Here is a 20,000-nt window from a genome sequence, read left to right as displayed (position 1 = left end):
TTGTTCTGCCTTTGAGACACAACAAAGGCTTTCATTACCCTAATGGTGATTATTTTTCCTTCTGAGATTTAGAGCTAAGTTTATAGCTTGGTTATTGGGGATGTGTGCAATTCTGGAATTCTTTAGCTACATACACCCTCCATTAATGACATGCATTGCTGTATAATTTCGAAATGATTAATATGATGTAATTTATATCATAAGACATATACGTGTATGTGTGAGCATCAAGAACTTGTAGTCTTGAAAAACCTCCAGACTGAAAACAACATACGAGGCGGGTGCTGAAACGCTCCTGGCTTTAAGAGTAACGCGAAAGGCCTGGCTGGAGGCTCAACCTTCCGTGTTCTTTTTACAGGGGTAAGAAAACACTGACTGACCACTGCAATAAGTGTGTAAATCTGAGAGAGGAATATGTTGAATAAAATCATAATTAATTGATCCTCCCGTATTTTCTTTTACCCAAAGCCCAGAACTCGTATGTGTGTGTATTTGTGTGTGCGCATGCGTGCACGTGTGTGCGCATGTTTATATGCGCGCGTATATGTGTGAGTATATATTTCATTTTAATTATTCAGAACGTTCTATGATGGAATTCTCTATCGTGACATATGAGTCAAGAAATATATTTCTCTTAACAACTTTTACCCTCGCCTTAAGCTCGTTCTTCTGTATATATGAGTCAATAATGTTTGCATATCGCCTGCTGTATATTCGTTACCTACTTTTCACTCAAGAATGCCATATACATCTTTCAGCAGTCTGGAAACATTTTTCGGTGGAATATCTGAAACAGAAAGGAAAAATTTAATATATTCCACAATAAATTGAAATAAATCTATATATTGAGAATGCTTATATATACGTGGTAATTTGTATTTCATTACATTCGAAACAAAATTACACATTCTTTCATTTTAGTAATCGGTTTTGTGTTATTTCTCGCAGTAGGATCAATATTAAATGTAACATTTAACTGTAATACTGTAAAAGTTTAAAGTGAATACAGATAAATGTTTAAGAAGATTTAAGAGACGTCTTTTTAACCATCTTGTTTCGTTGATAGCTATATTTAAAATCAGTATAATAATAATTATGTTTTATCTCCAGTAAATTCTACCAGACAGCGAAGAAAATATGAAATGGCTAAGATTCTACAAATCAGTCATATTTGATGTATCATAACATAATGTTGATTGACTGATGTAAATTTAGTATTACATATGTAATATGAATAAATACATAGCTATGACAATTGTGTACAAATATTTAAATTGATTGTTGAATTCCATTATAAAATACATAGTTTTCATATCTCCCACACACAAATACATTATGTCAGTATACTAAAACTTAATGCGTAATTTAATTTCAAATTTTGGACTTTATATACTTAAATGTGTCGCACACATTCAGTCTATGATACAGATAGGCACAAATGCGCATCTATATAGGTATACCACAAAAATGATATAACAAATGATCGATTCCGAGAATTACTTGGCACTCTTGTACGTTATTCTATCTTGCTTTCAGTCTATGTTTTCTTTTTTATGCAGAAACATTTATTATTACATTATACTTTTACAAATGTGAACATGAGTGCTACGCACAATAATCCCAATAATTCAATGAAAAAACATGTATGTATATGCGTGGCTTCATATGTGTGCTTTTCATTCTCTATTCTGTATTTTTCGCAAGGAAGGGATATCTTACTAAACATGTTCAATAAACACTTTCCTCTCAATTTAAAATATAATTTTAAAAATATTTACATTATTTTCTCTCTGAATCTTAATACAATTTAGCATTTATTATCTATTATCATAAATTAATTCAGAAATTTCTGCTCGTCTTCAGTGTGATATCTTTAAGAAAACCAAGCATATAAATATTTCTGAAAGTCTTTACGAAAGTAGATAAATATATTTGAATAGATTGATAAATATATGCATTTTTTGTGGCACAGAAAGCATAAAGTATAGAATTGGAAAGATTTGAAGAATATTTGTTATACCATTGGTGAAAATAAAGTTGAAAAGCTGTTGCTTCCTTTGAAGTGAGATAGATAGTTAAATATTACCTGTGGGATTATAAGTTATTTTTAAGAAGTTTATCATTATTTACAATTTTTAGAGAGTTTTCAAAATTTAAATTATATATATACTTTCTGGCATTCTTATCTACATTCTTTCAAGTATTCTTTCAAGTATTCTTATTTATTTAATGTCTGATGCACATCACAAAGAAGATGAGGGGAAATTTATGAATACTTATAAAACGCTAAAAGTTGGATAAATGCTAAACTCAGAAAAATTATGTAAAAATCATAATTTACAGAAATTGAATACATGTCTTTTTAGTAAAGACTACTTCACGAGAAAAGACAGGAACTATGTACACAGAATTTTCAAAATTTATATCTTTCGCAAAGAATGTAGAAGAACCAAAGAAAAATAAATTTATATAGCGTAAGATAATCCAGTAGTAAAATTTTGCCTTGCATGTCAACAGACATGAATGAAAATTCTTTAAAGACAGTAATTCCATAGACATGTACGACAGCTTTATTGACAATCCCGCACACACAAAATACGTTTAATATTGATTTCAAATTTTGGCACAAGGCCAACTATTTGGGGTGGTGGTAAATCGATTGCAGCGAATCCATTTCTCAACAGATACTTATTTTATCGACCCCGAAAGGATGAAAGGCAAAGTCGACTTTGGTGGAATTTGAACTCAGACGCTCATACAATTCTGCTAATCTCACCACCCTAATGATATACTTAATATAATGACTACCCTTCTGCAAAACATGGCTAGAACTAAAATATTCTTCTCCATCATAACAAAAAGATTTCGGAAAACTTGCTTGAGAAAATATTATGCACGTTCGTAAACCAATCTTAAGAAATCTATAGAGAAAATCTAACTTACACTTTAATTTGATATCAGCCAAGAACTTTATCAACTGTATAACCTTTATTGAGTTTTAGAAATACGTTTACAAATTTACATTAATTGCAACTATTCTTGAATGAAAAATTCAAATTTTATTTTATTTTTATCTACAAATCAAAAATAAAGGAAAAGAAGGAAATTCATTAATCTTTTCATACATTCTTATCTACTCACTTAAAATCTTTCAACTATTTTTAATTGCTTAGTCTTCTGAAAGTATATCGCATCAAAGTTGATGCGAAATTTCTGAAGTAATCTGTCAGTGATTATAGTGACGGCACATGCTAAATTAAGAAAAAAAAAAATAAATAAGATATTCAAATAGATGTAAGAATTATTTTATGAAAGGAAGGCGAGGATGTCGTTTACAACACTTCAGGCAAGGCTCTTCTCCCATCTTGAGATCCAATGAAAAATGAAATCCTACAGCGTAAAGAAATTCTAATCAAACTAAGAAGTATATCGTCACATTCCGATATGATGATAGTATTCAATATAAATCAAGGGTAAACAACACTAAAAACAAAGAAGAGATTCGATATAGAGAGACACATGACCGGCGTTCAAGCGCACACTTATGACCAGGACTAAAATATTTCACTGTATTCTGGATATCATCATGCATTTAGATATTCAGACACACACACACACACGCACTTGCGCGCACACTCACCCACATGAACCAGCACAATTGGAGTGAAACAAAACTATTTCTGTAAATACAAAGCCATATTGAATTTAATGATAAATATATTATGATCAAGAGAATATCAGTTCTAGGTTTGGTAAATATTGCTAAAGCATTTTCAATCAGCATGTTTTAACCTTCCACATTTTTGTTAGCATTGAACGTTTTTGTTAAGCTTGAAATTGTTTTGTTAAACTTGAATACCTTTACACAAGTTTTCCAAGATATACTTATTCTGTTTTATAAAAGGAAACAAATTCATATATTCCCCCACCTTTGAGTAATAAAGATACTAATAATACCGATATTAGATGAGTAGGGCCAGGTACAGACAAAGTAGCAGAGGTTACAGAAAATAGTAATAAGGACTCAAAATTTCGACTGAGGAAAAAAGAGGAAGACAAGGATAGCACCAGTGATAGGCCTAAGATAGAAAATAATTATTAACATTAGCCTAGATACTGCAATACAAACAACAAAAATCTTAAGAAAGAAGCTGTCTAAAACTACATATCAAAATATGTAAAAGGTGCACATAGAGTACTGGTAGAATGTTTACTGACGTACTGAAAGAACCAGTGCTAATATTTCAGAAGCATTTCTATCTACAAAACTATAGAAATAACAACTTTCCATAATTATAGATCCATTATTTGGTTACCAATCGTGCATATAGCTAGAGCTCCAATATATGTGCAGATTTTGATTGTTTTTCACACCCGTATATCCTGGAAAAAAGTTTTGAGTAAATATAGGTAAAATAGCATAAACAATAGTCAGATCAGACATGTCATGAATAAATGGAGAAGAATCTCTGCAGACACAGAAGGAATTATAGGAAGAGATAAAATATTCCAGCTATATTATAAAAGTAAAATTTCAAATTTATATTCTCTGATAACAAAGTAAGGTAGCAAGTTGGCAAAATCGTTAGTACGCCGGACAAAAATGCTTCGTGACATTTCGTCCGTCTTTACGTTCTGAGTTCAAATTCCACCGAGGTCGACTTTACCTTTCAACCTTTCGGGGTCGGTGAACGACGTAATCGATTTAACCCCTTCCCCGAAATTGCTGGCTTTGTGCCAAAGTTTAAAATCATCATCAGAAAACAAAGTGTTTTCTATTTAAGGTGGAAAGAATATTTTAAAAACTGTAAACTAATGAGCAAATTCAATGCAAGAATGGCTCCCCAGCTTTAAAAAAAACAAACTTACAGGTTATAATTGTCAATTTTGCTTAATTGCTATCATGCGATATTTTAAACATAAGTTTGTAACATCAAATTTGTAACTTGTAGTCAATTAGTCTTTTCACGTAATTATTTTAATTTAAACTTTTAAGTAAAAAATCAAATATATAAAAAGGCATTTATTCCTAGTTTTTAAATTCAGCAACAATATTTTAAAGTAGTTTTTTCTTGTCCCCTGCTTTTCCAGGCTTGATTACTCACTTTTTCTGATTCATTACTTAAAAATATTCTACCATTCCGCACCAGCATTTTTCATTCTAGACCTCTTTTTTCCAGGAAACGATTCTATTATTATGATTTATTATATTAACCTTTATTTTTTTCATTCTAGTAACACTAAAAATAAGACAGAAATGTTTAAGCAAATACAAAAAAATTTTAATATCAAAAATATTAAACGCAGTTTAAAAAAAATTTGCAAAATGTATAAGAAACAAAAATGCACACACACTATTTGACGACCAATTTCAGAAGTTTCAGCTTCATTAACCTCAGCTTTTGCTCGGCAGCTAGAGACATATGTATTATAGCAGATGCTAGTTTAATTACCAATGGTTATACTTTACAAAATAATGACTGCATTTATGAAACCACCAAAAATCCGATACGTGTATATATTTATTATAAATACAGAAATTCAAGGTTCTTTTGCAAAGAGAAAATTATTTTAAAAATATCTAATTTATCAGATAGTTTTCATAGCATTTTTTAGATTTGTCTCTGAAAAGCATATCTATTAAAGCATAAAAGCATATTCTATAAAAAGCGTATTAAATAAAGAATAAAAGGGAAATATAACAAATAGCACAAGAATATAATGGAAGCCAACAAATAGTTACAAAGTAATGTAAGTATTTCTTTCGATTTCTCCATGTAGGAATATCAAGGCCGACGTAGTACCACGCGAAAAACAACAAAAATAGAGAAAATTAAAAAAAGATCTCTCATTCTTTAATAGAGTCAATAACAAAAGCACAAAAATAAAAACAAAGAAATATTCTATTAGCCAGAATAACTGTTACGTTGACGCAAAAAGAATTGCAGTTTTTAAGTATAAAATTTAAAACAAAATATATCTCCACTCAGAAAAAAATTGATTAGTCGAAATAATAATTTACACTAATGTAAAAAAATGTCCACATAATAATATTTTATGTAATAATAATAATAACAATAATAATAATAATAACAAAAACAACAACAACAATGATAATAATAATAATAATAATAATAATAATAATAATAATAATAATAATAATAATAATAAGAGCAAGAGCACTCAAAGAACGTAAACCTCCGCCAATGTTTCTTTAGTTTGGTACTACGGTCAATGATGTGACCCTTTAGGCTACATTTAAAGCATCAAGTGATTCTGCCCTCCACCCTGACTCTCAACACACCGTGTCCTCAATTGTAACTGTCTCTGTCATGTTTTCCAAATTTTCTCTCAGTCATAGTGACCTGGAGGACTGCTATTTTATCCTCGTTGCAGAGAAATACAGCAGCCGCCACCCAGGCCACATCAATTTCGGGTGGATTCCCTCTGCCCTAACCCTGGAAGCTCGCCTTCCAAGGTAATGTGGGTAGAAGTACCACACTACCAGTTCTTAAAGAAGTTACCGAGTATTATCTTGCCTTGGATGCCTCTCTGAGGCGAACCTCCACTGTACCAAATTTACTTCCCGTAGCAAGATATTTAATATCTTACCAGATTGGTTTCAAGGCCTTCTCTACTTTATCTGTTGGCATAATTTCAATTTTCTTCTCTTCTGTTGAATAAATATTGTAGATAATCGTGCTTTCGCTCTTAACTTTCATGACTCCTTGAGGAGGGGACAACTTTAAATCGTCGCCCTCTCTATTTAACATCTTTTGTAGCTCTTTAACTTGGTTAAATCCACGTCCTTATTCTGTACCTCCGCAACTTTTGCAACACTTTTCTTTTCTTCCATTTTCTTGTCTATTTCCTTAATGCATGTTACAAGTTCTTCTTCCGAGGAAGACAACTCCGAAGAGCTGCAGTTCTTGTATAACATCATTTCAAATTAGGCTGCCACAAAGAAGCAAAAACAGTTCACAAAAGTGTTTAAACGAACACTAACACAATTACAACACAAAAATTCAACACATCCTAACACTTTGAAAAATACCAGTAGGATAATTTACTAAGAAACTGAGGCGCCGCCGGCGTCCTCTCAACGATTAGCCAGATATGATTTTTAAAGCGAGAATATCTGAAATAAACTTGACTGCTCTCACAAGCGAGAATACTTAAAATGAACCCGGCCGCTCTCAAATATTACGTAAAAGAGCAGGAAAAATCGATCCCTTAATCTAATCAGTTCGTGCCAGTCACGAGGCCAAACATCACTGAATGTTTCATCCGAATCAATCTAGTGGTTCTTGAGATATCTTGTCCACAGACAAACAACCTATCAGACAAACGCGACTGAAAAACAATACCTCCGCCTTCGCCAAGGCAGAGGTAATAATCCTTTTTTATTATAGATACAAGGTCTAATATTTTGTGGGAGGGGATAAGCCAATTACATCGACCCCAGTAATCAAATAGTTCTTATTTTATCGACCCTGAAAAGACGAAAGGCAAAGACGACTCTGGCGGCATTCGAACTCAGAACGTGCAGATGAAATGCCGCGAAGCATTTCACTTGCCGTGCTAGCGATTCTGCCAGCTCATTGCCTTAATAATAATAATAATAATAATAATAATAATAATAATAATAATAATAATAATAATAATAATAATAATAATAATAATAATAATAATAATAATAATAATAATAATAATAATAATAATAATAATAATAATAATAATAATAATAATAATAATAATAGGGACTACACCGGGGACGTTTAACATGTGAGAACGATAAATCACTGCTCCGAAATTTATCCCAAAACATCGGAAATAAAGACATCACATAGAGCCAAAAAATAGCTGACAAAGGGTTGGACTATATCCGAGTAAGTAATACTCATTGAAATTTATTTCTATTTTTCCAAATATAATGATGTATTTTAACTTGATATCTCCACTACCCGCACAGCGAACGTAAACACACTTGCTACATCAAGACCAGACCATCTCCGGACCCAAACACCATGTACAAAAAAAATTACAAACAGATTAAATAATACCGGTATTATTCCACCCAAGAATAACAACCGAGAAGTGCGTACTGTAAGCTTATTATGCAAAAAGTACGAAGATCTGAAAGTGCAAAACAATCTGACAACAGAAATGAACGGACCGGTACACTACGAAAACGATGACCGTCAAAATAAAGGGCCGGACGTTGTCCCTCATGTCCCGCAAACAAAACGAAAACGGCATAAATGGACACGTAAGGAATACATTTCGATCCTACACGCCTATTTTACAGCAGTGCTCTACCCCAAAAAGCGAAAACGCAACAACACATACCTATAAAATATGGAAGAAAAATAATTTAAATAAAGACCTCAATAAAACAATGAACCCTAACAAACTAGCTAACATAAGAAGATATATTCTCAAAGCAAAAAATATATCAGAAATAGAAATAGAACAATTGAAAGGAAAAATACATCAGGAAAATCTAGATAATAGTCACACAACAATGCCAAATAATAATATAAACACTGAGATAGTAAAACACGAGGAGAAACGTAACATTTCCGGCAAAAACGAAGTAAACAAAAACCAACAAACCCAGACCGTAGAGATGTATAATAATGTACAAAAAGCACCAATCCAGAACACCACAGACAAACATATGAATGAAAAGGAAGGTAAAACAAATCTAAAACCTGGAAATAACGAAGGGAAACCTAATAATTACGATACTATGAAAATGAGAATAACCAAAGAACTGAAAACCACAGATCTTAGAATGGACCACAGATTATATCTCCCAAAAATCAAAATAGACAATAAAACAACATCAATAATAAATAGCATAAACCTGGCCGTCACGGAACTAACAACCACAGAAACAACAGGCAATATCACTGAGCTAAATGGCATAATATATGCGGCAGCCACTGCAGCCACAAAAGAAGCAGGATACTCACTCAAACACATCAGAACAGGAGTTCTACCACCCAAACAGACCTTGTGGATAAAATTTAAAAAAAGAGAAAAGATTTATCGATTCTCAACGAAATTAGTAGACAATCAACACAACTAAGTAACAAGAAGAAAACAAAAATACTGTACATATACAACATTACAGAAAAAGACTTACCTGAGGCAAAAGAAAAACTAAAGCAAGATATCCTTGCCAAAGCACAAAGGATCCGCCGGTATGAGAAACGCCAACGTTTCTTTGAACAAAACAAACAGTTCAAATCCAACCCCAAAAAACTCTACCAAGAACTGGGTAAAAATAAAATAGACATTACTGCAACACCAACAGCAGAAGACCTGGAGGAATTCTGGAAACAAATATGGTCGGTGAAGCAACAACCCCAGAAAAGGACCATTAAAACAACGAACTTAGCACCTGAGCAACTCTGGACCCCTATAACAACCGAAGAGTTCACCCAGACACTGCAAAGACTAAGCAACTGGAAGGCACCTGGGCACGACAAGATCCCCAACTTCTGGTTAAAACACCTGACAGGAATGCACAAAAAGCTGGCAGAAAACTTTAACATACTAGCAGAACCAGAGACAATGCCTGAATGGCTCACGAAAGGGAAAACCATCTTAATTCCCAAATCCACGGAAACGGAGAAGCCACAAAACTACAGACCTATAACCTGTCTCCCTACGATCTACAAAGCCTTTACTGCAATAATATCGCAGAAATTGAGTAAGCACCTGGAAAATAACAACCTGTTTCCAGAAGAGCAGAAGGGACGCTGCAAGGGCTCATACGGCTGTAAAGATCAATTATTGATGAATAAAGCCATAACTGAAGACAGCCGCAGAAAGAAGAAAGGCCTCAGTATGGCCTGGGTGGACTACCAAAAGCCTTTCGATAGTGTTCCCCACACGTGGATTCTGGAAACACTAGCCATAAACAAGGTGGCACCAATTATTATAAAATACATAAGGCACTCCATGAATAAATGGCAGAGAGTGCTACAGCTCCAAACAAAAGAGGGACTTTTGAAAACGAAAGCCATCCCCATTAGAAGAGGAATATTCCAGGGAGACACGCTCTCTCCACTCCTGTTCTGCCTGGCACTCACACCTTTAACTGAATTGCTAAATAGAACGGGATGCGGATACAAATGTTACGCCAAAACTGTCAGCCACCTTTTATATATGGATGACCTGAAATTATACGCTAGAAATGACAAAGAGCTGGAAACACTACTACAGACAGTACATGGCTTTACCAAGGAAATAGATATGAAATTCGGATTTAAAAAATGTGCCAAAGAAACCCTGAAAAGAGGAAAATTAGTTAAAAGTAGCAACATCACACTAGATAAAGCCAATGAAATAAGAGAACTACACGAAAGCTAGCCATACAAATATTTAGGAGTCAATGAACTAGATAGGATACAACACACACAAATGAACGAAAAAATAAAGAAAGAGTACTATAGACGAGTTAGATCAATACTAAAAACAGAGATCAATGCTAAAAGCAAGATAATAGGTATTAACACTTTAGCTGTCCCAGTTATAAGTTACAGCTACAATATCCTTAACTAGACACTAAACGAACTATCTAAAATAGACAGGAAAACAAGAAAAATAATGACAGGATATAGGATGAACCACCCAAAATCTGACATAGAAAGGCTATATATACAACGTACAAGTGGCAGGGGCCTTATACAGCTGGAAAACTATTATAAAATGACCACCATAGGACTGCAAAAATACCTACTTCAGAAGCAAGGAAAACTAATACAAATAGCCACAAAACACGAGCAAAACCAAAAACTGTTTTCAGTATTTAAGGAAGCTGACAAATACAAACAAGAAATCATACTACCTAAGAAATACGAAGAAGAAACAACAAAAGCTATAAAACAAATGAAATCCAATCTAAAACTAGAACAGCAACCATGATAAAACGATGGCAAGAAAAGCCGCTACATGGTAAATACTGGGCTAAACTAAATGCAAAAGAAATAGACAGAGAAAAATCCCAGCAATGGCTGAGAAGCTCAGGACTCAAAGCAGAGACTGAAGGATTTTTAATTGCTGCACAAGACCAAAGCCTCCCCACCAGAAATTACCGAAAATATATAACGAAAAGAAACATAACAAGTAACTGTAGAATATGTGGAGATGGACAAGAAACAATAAATCATATTATCTCTGGCTGCCCAGTCTTGCTAAGAAGGAATATATTCACAGACACGACAGAGCTGGGACCTATATACACTGGAAGCTATGCCAACACTATGGAATAACAACAGAAAAAGATGGTATAAACACACGCCAGAAAAGGTCACAGAAAACGAGAAAGCAACCATACTCTGGAATATGCCAATACACACAGATAGAGAAATTAAGGCAAATAGACCAGATATAGTTGTCAAAGATCATGAAGAAAAAAAATGCTTCCTAATTGATGTATCAATACCAGCAGATGACAACGTTTCCTTAAAAGAAATGGAAAAAACTTTCAAAATACAAAGACCTGGAAAGAGAGGTAACTCGAATGTGGAATCTAAAAACAGAAACAATTCCTATCATAGTAGGTGCCTTAGGTATAATAAAAAATATTCAGACAAATACATAACAAAAACACCAGGACTTACAAATATATATAACATACAGAAAATTGCACTACTGTGCACTGCACACAACCTACGCAAAACACTTTCAATACAGTAACCATAAGAGCACCACAGCAAACCACAGCACATACCCAAGGCACACAGAGCTGCGCTCGGTAGTGAAGTGAAAGCACGTTATAAAAATAAAACTAGTGAACAACAACAACAACAACAACAACAACAACAATAATAATAATAATAATAATAATAATAATAATAATAATAATAATAATAATAATAATAATAATAATAATAGTGCCAAAGCAACCCTGAAAAGAGGAAAATTAGTTAAAAGTAGCAATATAACACTAGATAAAGCCAATGAAATAAGAGAACTAGACGAAAGCCAACCATATAAGTATTTAGGAGTCAATGAACTAGATAGGATACAACATACACAAATGAAAGAAAAAATAAAGAAAGAGTACTACAGACGAGTTAGATCAATACTAAAAACAGAGCTCAATGCTAAAAACAAGATAATGGGTATCAACACTTTAGCTGTCCCAGTTATAAGCTACAGCTACAACATCCTTAACTGGACACTAAACGAACTATGTAAAATAGACAGGAAAACAAGAAAAATAATGACAGGATATAGGATGCACCACCCAAAATCTGACATAGAAAGGCTATATATACAACGCACAGAAGGTGGCAGGGGTCTTATACAGCTAGAAAACTATTATAAAATAACCACCATAGGACTGCAAAAATACCTACTCCAGAAGCAAGGGAAACTAATACAAATAGCCACAAAACACGAGCAAAACAAAAAACTGTTTTCAGTATTTAAGGAAGCTGACAAATACAAACAAGAAATCAATCTACCTAACAAATACGAAGAAGAAGAAGAAGAAACAACAAAAGCTATAAAACAAATGAAATCCAAACTAAAACTAGAACAGCAACGGACCATGATAAAACGATGGCAAGAAAAGCCCCTACATGGTAAATACTGGGCTAAACTAAATGCGAAAGAAATAGACAGAGAAAAATCCCAGCAATGGCTGAGAAGCTCAGGACTCAAAGCAGAGACTGAAGGATTTTTAATTGCTGCACAAGACCAAAGCCTCCCCACCAGAAATTACCAAAAACACATAATGAAAAGAAATATAACAAGTAACTGTAGAATATGTGGAGATCGACAAGAAACAATAAATCATATTATCTCTGGCTGCCCAGTCCTGGCTAAGAAGGAATATATTCACAGACACGACAGAGCTGGGACCTATATACACTGGAAGCTATGCCAACATTATGGAATAGCAACAGAAAAAAGATGGTATAAACACACGCCAGAAAAGGTCACAGAAAACGAGAAAGTAACCATACTCTGGGATATGCCAATACACACAGATAGAGAAATTAAGGCAAATAGACCAGATATAGTTGTCAAAGATCATGAAGGAAAAAAATGCCTTCTAATTGATGTTTCAATACCAGCAGATGACAACGTTTCTCTAAAAGAAATGGAAAAACTTTCAAAATACAAAGACCTGGAAATAGAGATAACTCGAATGTGGAATCTAAAAACAGAAACAATTCCTATCATAGTAGGTGCCTTAGGTATAATAAAAAAAATATTCAGACAAATACATAACAAAAACACCAGGACTTACAAATATATATAACATACAGAAAATTGCACTACTGGGTACTGCACACATTCTACGCAAAACACTTTCAATACAGTAAACATAAGAGCACCACAGCAAACCACAGCACATACCCAAGGCGCACAGAGCTGCGCTCGGTAGTGAAGTGAAAGCACGTTATAAAAATAAAACTACTGAATAATAATAATAATAATAATAATAAGGTTTCTGGGTGAGACTTGGATCCACTTGTACAAATGCAAAACAAAAGTCAAACATAAAATAATAATAATAATAACCCTTTCTATTATATTCACAAGGTCTGAAATTTTGGGGGAGGTGTTCAGTCGTTTAGTCTCCAGTATGCAACTGGTACTTAATTTGTCGACCCCGAAGGACGAACGGCAAAGTCGGCAGAATTTGAATTCCGCTGAGGTTGACTTTGCCTTTCATTCTATCGGTGTCGATGAATTAAGTATCAGTGAAACACTGGGGTTCCATGCAAGTGACTAATCCGCTCCGCCAAATTTCAGGCCTTGTGCCTATTGTAGAAAGGTTTCTTCTTCTTCTTCTTCTTCTTCTTCTTCTTCTTCTTCTTCTTCTTCTTCTTCTTCTTCTTCTTCTTCCTCCTCCTCCTCCTCCTCCTCCTCCTCCTCCTCCTCCTCCTCCTTCTTCTTCTTCTTCTTCTTCTTCTTCTTCTTCTTCTTCTTCTTCTTCTTCTTCTTCTTCTTCTTCTTCAAATTTTTCAAATTTTGACACAAAGCCAGCAATTTGGTGAAGGACTAAGTCGATTCTTTTGACCTCAGTGCTCAAGTGGCCGAGATATCTTAACTTTCTGATGAGGAGAAATGGCGAACAACTAGTGAATTTCAACATTTTATTCTTTTGCAACCTCTACTGTTGCTTTGTTTGGATTCACTTCAATACTGGTCCTTACTTCTACGTTTGTCAGTTGTAAAAATGTGTCAACGACCTTACTCCACTTTTAGGTTCTCATCTCCATTTCGATGTGTTGCAACCAATATTGACGTACGTATTAGTTAAGATATTCTGGCTAATGACTTGGTTGATATTGAGCGCAGATTCTGCTGTTTTGCATTCTGTTTTGAACTTATGTAATAAAATCACTCAGATTTGCTTTTTCCTCGTCTTTAATTCGATAGCTTACAATAAACAAGAACAAATAGTAAAATCATTAGCATAAATCAATATACTATATCAAAATCCTCGCTTCAAAATGGCATGAACGTTGTATTTAAAAAATAAGCAACAACGCCAAAAACAGACGCAAACAATTATCTTTGTATTAGCCCCATAGTAATAATAATTGCATTAGAACCAGTAGGAATGCTTGAAGTTGAAAATTATTAATGTTGAATAGAAAAGAAAGAATGCTGTAAGGCATTAAGAAATTGATTCTCTAGATGTAATTTTGAAAAAATGCCAAAGTAACAGTCATGGAGAGGAAATTGAGAAATAATTCCTAATCAATATTAGGATACAGAAATTATTCTAAAATGCTGTCAGAGAAGCTGGAGAATAAATGTATTGATGACTATCAGCAAAGCCAGGTTCCTGATGCGTAGAACAGGGGACATGAAGTTGTGACTTTTATACCTTTACCAGAAAATATTGTTCAATAATATAAACCAAGGTGAATGCAATGGCGAGTACAGACAATGCAATGTCAAGTAGAAACCTTGCATAAAAGATTTACTTAAAAGGTGATTAGATTTCAGCGATAAGTGACTTAATCGCTAATCCTAGTGGTTTATGTTACTGAGCGACTAGGCAGTAAGTAGGAAACCAAAATACTTTAATTGTTGTGGAAGGGTAAAATGGAGTTTAATACAAAAAGTAATAAACAAAATAAATAAATTGAGAATCGTCCAATAGACGTGCAATTGTATATCAACACACAAGAGACTCTACCCGGAATTTTCCATCAACTCTGATAATGGATGAGCACTACGTAATTGCAAAGATGGATATGCAAATATTAAGATAAAATTCTTAAAAACAAAATGAAAATAAATTTCAATGCAAAACTATAAGTTCTTTATAGTAAAGCAAACAAATAGAAGCGATATTTTAGCCAAAAAATCTGGAAACGTGTAACCAGAAATCAGAGATTAAAGAAATAAAGACAAACAAAATGAAAACAAAAGTTCTTAATTAAAGGCTAATAAGTTATCTGCATTGACGGAGAAACAAATTCAAGCACATAGTATTTATACGTATATCAACATAAAGACTAAATTGTTATCGTAGCGGACAGTATTTCGCCGAATCACTCGCGGAAGTAAATATCAACTGCTTATAGATTAATGCTATAACATTACAAAAGTTTTATACTACCATTCCAACAATATGAGTTGACTACATAAAACCTTGAAAATAAAATTGCATGATAAACATATCCTTTAAGATAATAGTAAAAAATATATCCTTTATGATAATAGTAGAAAAATGTAAGTTGCAATAGATCAAATAAATGTTGATTATAACGAGTTCTACGTACTTTCATGTGAAATACAACTTGCAAATATATTTATTATTTCCTGTTTCATATGTATGTATCATCTAAAGATATTTCTCAAAACAATTTAGCAAAAAAGAGTAATTTAAAGAAGAGCTTATATTCAAATGTTCGAAATAAAAAGGAGGAAAATAGATAAGCAGATCAAATGTGCAAACGGACATTAAAAAAAAAAAAGGTGAGATGAGAGCTTTTAAAGTAAAACTGGATAAAACCGTTTACTTTCGAACCATAATGTGGTAGAAATTACCGTTACGATAATTATGGAGGGGATCTTCAAAACAAACCAACATTGATTCTAATGTCATACATTCCAAGCATTGCACCTGAGTGTCTAGATATAAAGTAGAAGTGTATAAATTTATAAGGTAGAAGAATATATTTAGCGTTGTCAGGGGTCAATTGGAAAGATTATACGTAATATAAGTTATTGAAAATAATATGATACACCGTAGTCAGTTTCAAATCTGATAAAGCAAATCCAGAGGGACCGCATCTCATACTTAGAAAGCTATCATATGCAGTGTTTCTTATTAATTTAAACCTTGCAATACTGTTACTGATATTCATCAGATGTAGCATTATCTGTATATATATGTATATATATATATATATATATATATATATATATATATATATATATATATATATATATATATATATATATATATATATATATATATATATATATGTATATATATATATATATATATATATATATATATATACCTTATTTAAAAGCAGCAGAAATATAACAAAAGACTGTTGGTCTGAGTTTCACGTTCCCGTTCATCGGACAGTTTCGTCAACATTTTATGTGCTTACTCCGTATATATATATATATATACGAAAGTAAACAAATGTGGTCGACCAAATTGTGCAACATGCCCAAACATTCTAGAAGGTTCAGAATTCCTCTTCAAAGAGGGACACAAATTCAAAGTTAAATCTAACTTTACTTGTGCCTCAGAAAATCTTATTTATGTAATAAGATGTTCGGGCTGCCACGAGAACTACATAGGGTCTACAGGGTTATCGCTCAGACGTAGATGCACTCTGCACCGCCAGCAGATTGCACACCCAGAATACCGAATGATACCTTTTAGTGATCATATTGAAAAATGCGCAATACAAATGCTACCACAATTTATAATCTTTCCTTTTTATCAATGTGCCATTAAAACACCAACACAGATTAGATTAAATAAGGAAACCTTTTTCATTCAAAAATACAAACCCAAACTTAACCATTGCTAACACATTTAAATAAGGAAATTCATCACCCCACTGGGAACAAAAGAGGGGGAAAAATATAGAACCAAACCATGGTAAATTAATCAAATTCTACCACCTCCGAGATTTCGATTATCTCCACTATACCGGAAGAAATCCCTAATTACCTCCCCCTATCTAGAACTCTTCTTTCTCAGACTGGAACGAACACGACACAATGAAGTAGAGAAATTTGAAAAGACAACACGAAACCGGTTATTTCTCAAAATACAATGTTTATATACCAAAAAGATTTTATAACATTTTTATAACATTTTTCTTACATTTTTCTGACATAATTTAAATATATACTTTAACCATGTAACACAAGCCTTCTGTAGTTTTTTCACTCTTATTATCTTTTATATATATATATATATATATATATATATATATATATATATATATATATATATATATATATATATGTGTGTGTGTGTGTGTGTGTGTGTGTGTGTGTTTGGGTGTGTGGGCGCGTATGTGTAGTATAATGTGTATGTATGCATAAATATTTGGGGCAATTCTATCAGTTTTCATAAAAAGCAAAATATTCCACTCGACAAATATAGTAGTTTTTCAGTCGATATTATATTCATGTTTCAGATGGAATCAAACTATCTGTCTGTCTGTCTGTCTGTCTGTCTGTCTGTCTGTCTGTCTGTCTGTCTGTCTGTCTGTCTGTCTGTCTGTCTGACTCTCTCTCTTTCTCTCTCTCTCTCTCTCTCTCTCTCTCTCTCTCTCTCTCTCTCTCTCTCTCTCTCTCTATCTGCCTATCAATCTTAAAAGCAAGTAAAGGAAATTAATGCAAAAATGCAAACAATGTTGTACGAAGGATCGACTTGAATTTATAGCGTTTCCCAAAATAAAAACAAATTTAGCTCTTTTATTTCAGTTGTGTGAGTTTTAATACTTTAATACAATTATATTGTTTGCAGTTATATGTCTATATTAATGTCTATAATTCAATTCTCAATTTGAAAAGAAAGTTGTGTAGAAATTCTAAAAAAAAGTACCTAGAATGTTCTTCGTTTATGTAATTTAAAGTTTAAGATAAATTGCAAATTTATGGCGCGTATTTATGAAACACCATCCCTCATCTAATGTTTTTTTTGTGAATTGATTGGTTTGTAATTCCTTCCGATGTAATATTTATATTAATAAAACGAAAGAGGAAAAAATCGCAGCTTTCTCATGTTTACAGTATAGCAATTTGCAAGCAATGATTTTTTTTTCCTGTTTCTCAATACTTAAACTCTTCTCCTTTAAAAGTGAAAAACATCTTAATATCATGTTCGATCATTTTTATCGTAATTCTTCAACTGGAAACCTCTAATCTGGAAACAAATTTACAATGAGTGAACAGGAATGCAATAAATATATTAGGAATGCCATTTTACAGAGAATATATTGTTGGAATGTTTGTCTAACATCTGTCCAGGAAATTGTTATAGAGCTACTGTACATAACTCGTAAAGTTATTGTTAAATCTATCCATAATACGACTCTCTTATTCTTTTGATGGCTTCACCTATCCTGGGACACAGACACATCGCTTTTAAGGGATTAGTCAACAATTCCAACACCGATACATGTTTTACTTAGGTACTTAATTTTATCCGTTTGTATCACCATGTTAAGGTAAGTAACATGAAGTGACAATGTAAATCAACGTAGCATAATTTAGTGTGAACGTACACACACACACACACACACACACGCACACATATACACACACACGCACACACACACAGAGTATATCAATATTCTTTGGTTTTAAAGATGCTTCACGTGATGTTCAATCGTCTGAAATACATGGTCATAGAATTAGAGTGTAAGTGGCTGAGTATTCCACTGACACATATGATTTTAATGCAGTGCAAAAGCGAAACCAGCGGGACACAGTATGCGACAAATTTGAATCTTTGAATTAAGGAAACAAGCCACCTGTAGAGTTTCTGTGACTTATTCGAAAATATCAACAGAATCATATAAATCATTTTTGCAATATTTTTCTTTCTACTCCCTTTATAATAATACTTCTGTAATAATTTTGCAATTACTTGCTTTCCATAATTCCTTTAGACCCATACATTGGTAATAAAAATATCTATCATAGCTATAGGAGGAATTATTAAACTTCCTCTTATTTGTCAAATTTATTGCAGATATAATTTTACGCTAAACGATAAACCGATCTAACAAAGACTACTTCGGGATTTACTTGTCTATAACTAGCCAATTTCAGTTCCGCTAATTCTTGGGTAATAATTCCCATTGGAGCTAAAAGGAAGCTTATCAGCCGAATTTAATCAAGGAAACACTAGAACACTAGCTGCCTTAACTAGTGATGTCACAACCACTACACATTTCACCACCAGAAAACTTGTCGTTTGGAGACCTGTACAAAGTGTCACAGAAAATGCATGTTTTCCTGTATGTAAGAAGAGAAACATAGGAAGCAGAAATAACTAACAGATGTCGTACATGTTTAAAGGTAAGAAGAACGATGACTGAAGAATGTAGGAGAAAGAAAGAAAGAAAGAAATGTACATACCAGAACGTGAATGCAATGGATTTTGTGAGTTTAACTCTCGCTGTGTACACATATACATATACATATATCTATGAGTCGATATAGACAAACGTCGAAGATTGAACGAAGACTTAAATGAACGTTGTTGAACCGATTCCACTTTTAATGAGCTTTCAGGTGAGATAAGCTACATATATAGATGGCGACATTTTTCTATAACAAGAAAGTTGTACGCACGCTGAAAATATAACTGTATTTTTTTTCTTTGTGGTTGTATTCATTTAAGTGCGTGAATGCAAGTACAGCATAAAAGGTAAGCACTTCGCGAAAATGAAAAGGAAATACAAAATAGTGTATAAAAGTAAATTAAATGTCCAAAAAATGTAATTGCATGTTAAATGACA

At 33.1% G+C, this 20,000-nt stretch overlaps 1 protein-coding gene across 17 annotated transcripts in view; it reads right to left on the bottom strand.

Annotated features, from left to right (window-relative positions):
* LOC106876118 (uncharacterized) overlaps window positions 1-20,000 on the bottom strand; it is a 165,780-nt gene that overhangs the window by 30,175 nt on the left and 115,605 nt on the right. For 12 of the 17 annotated variants that reach the window (XM_052973249.2, XM_089363702.1, XM_089363704.1 and 9 more), the window contains one exon: window positions 726-787. The exons of the other annotated variants lie outside the window; for them this stretch is intronic. The gene's annotated coding sequence lies outside the window, so the exon portion shown is untranslated. The remainder of the gene's footprint in view (window positions 1-725; window positions 788-20,000) is intronic. 17 annotated transcript variants of the gene reach the window in all.

The sequence above is a fragment of the Octopus bimaculoides genome, chromosome 15 (assembly GCF_046866305.1).
Source record: "Octopus bimaculoides isolate indiv1 chromosome 15, ASM4686630v1, whole genome shotgun sequence".
Taxonomy (NCBI): Eukaryota; Metazoa; Mollusca; class Cephalopoda; order Octopoda; family Octopodidae; genus Octopus; species Octopus bimaculoides.
This window is presented reverse-complemented; position numbering and strand designations above follow the sequence as displayed.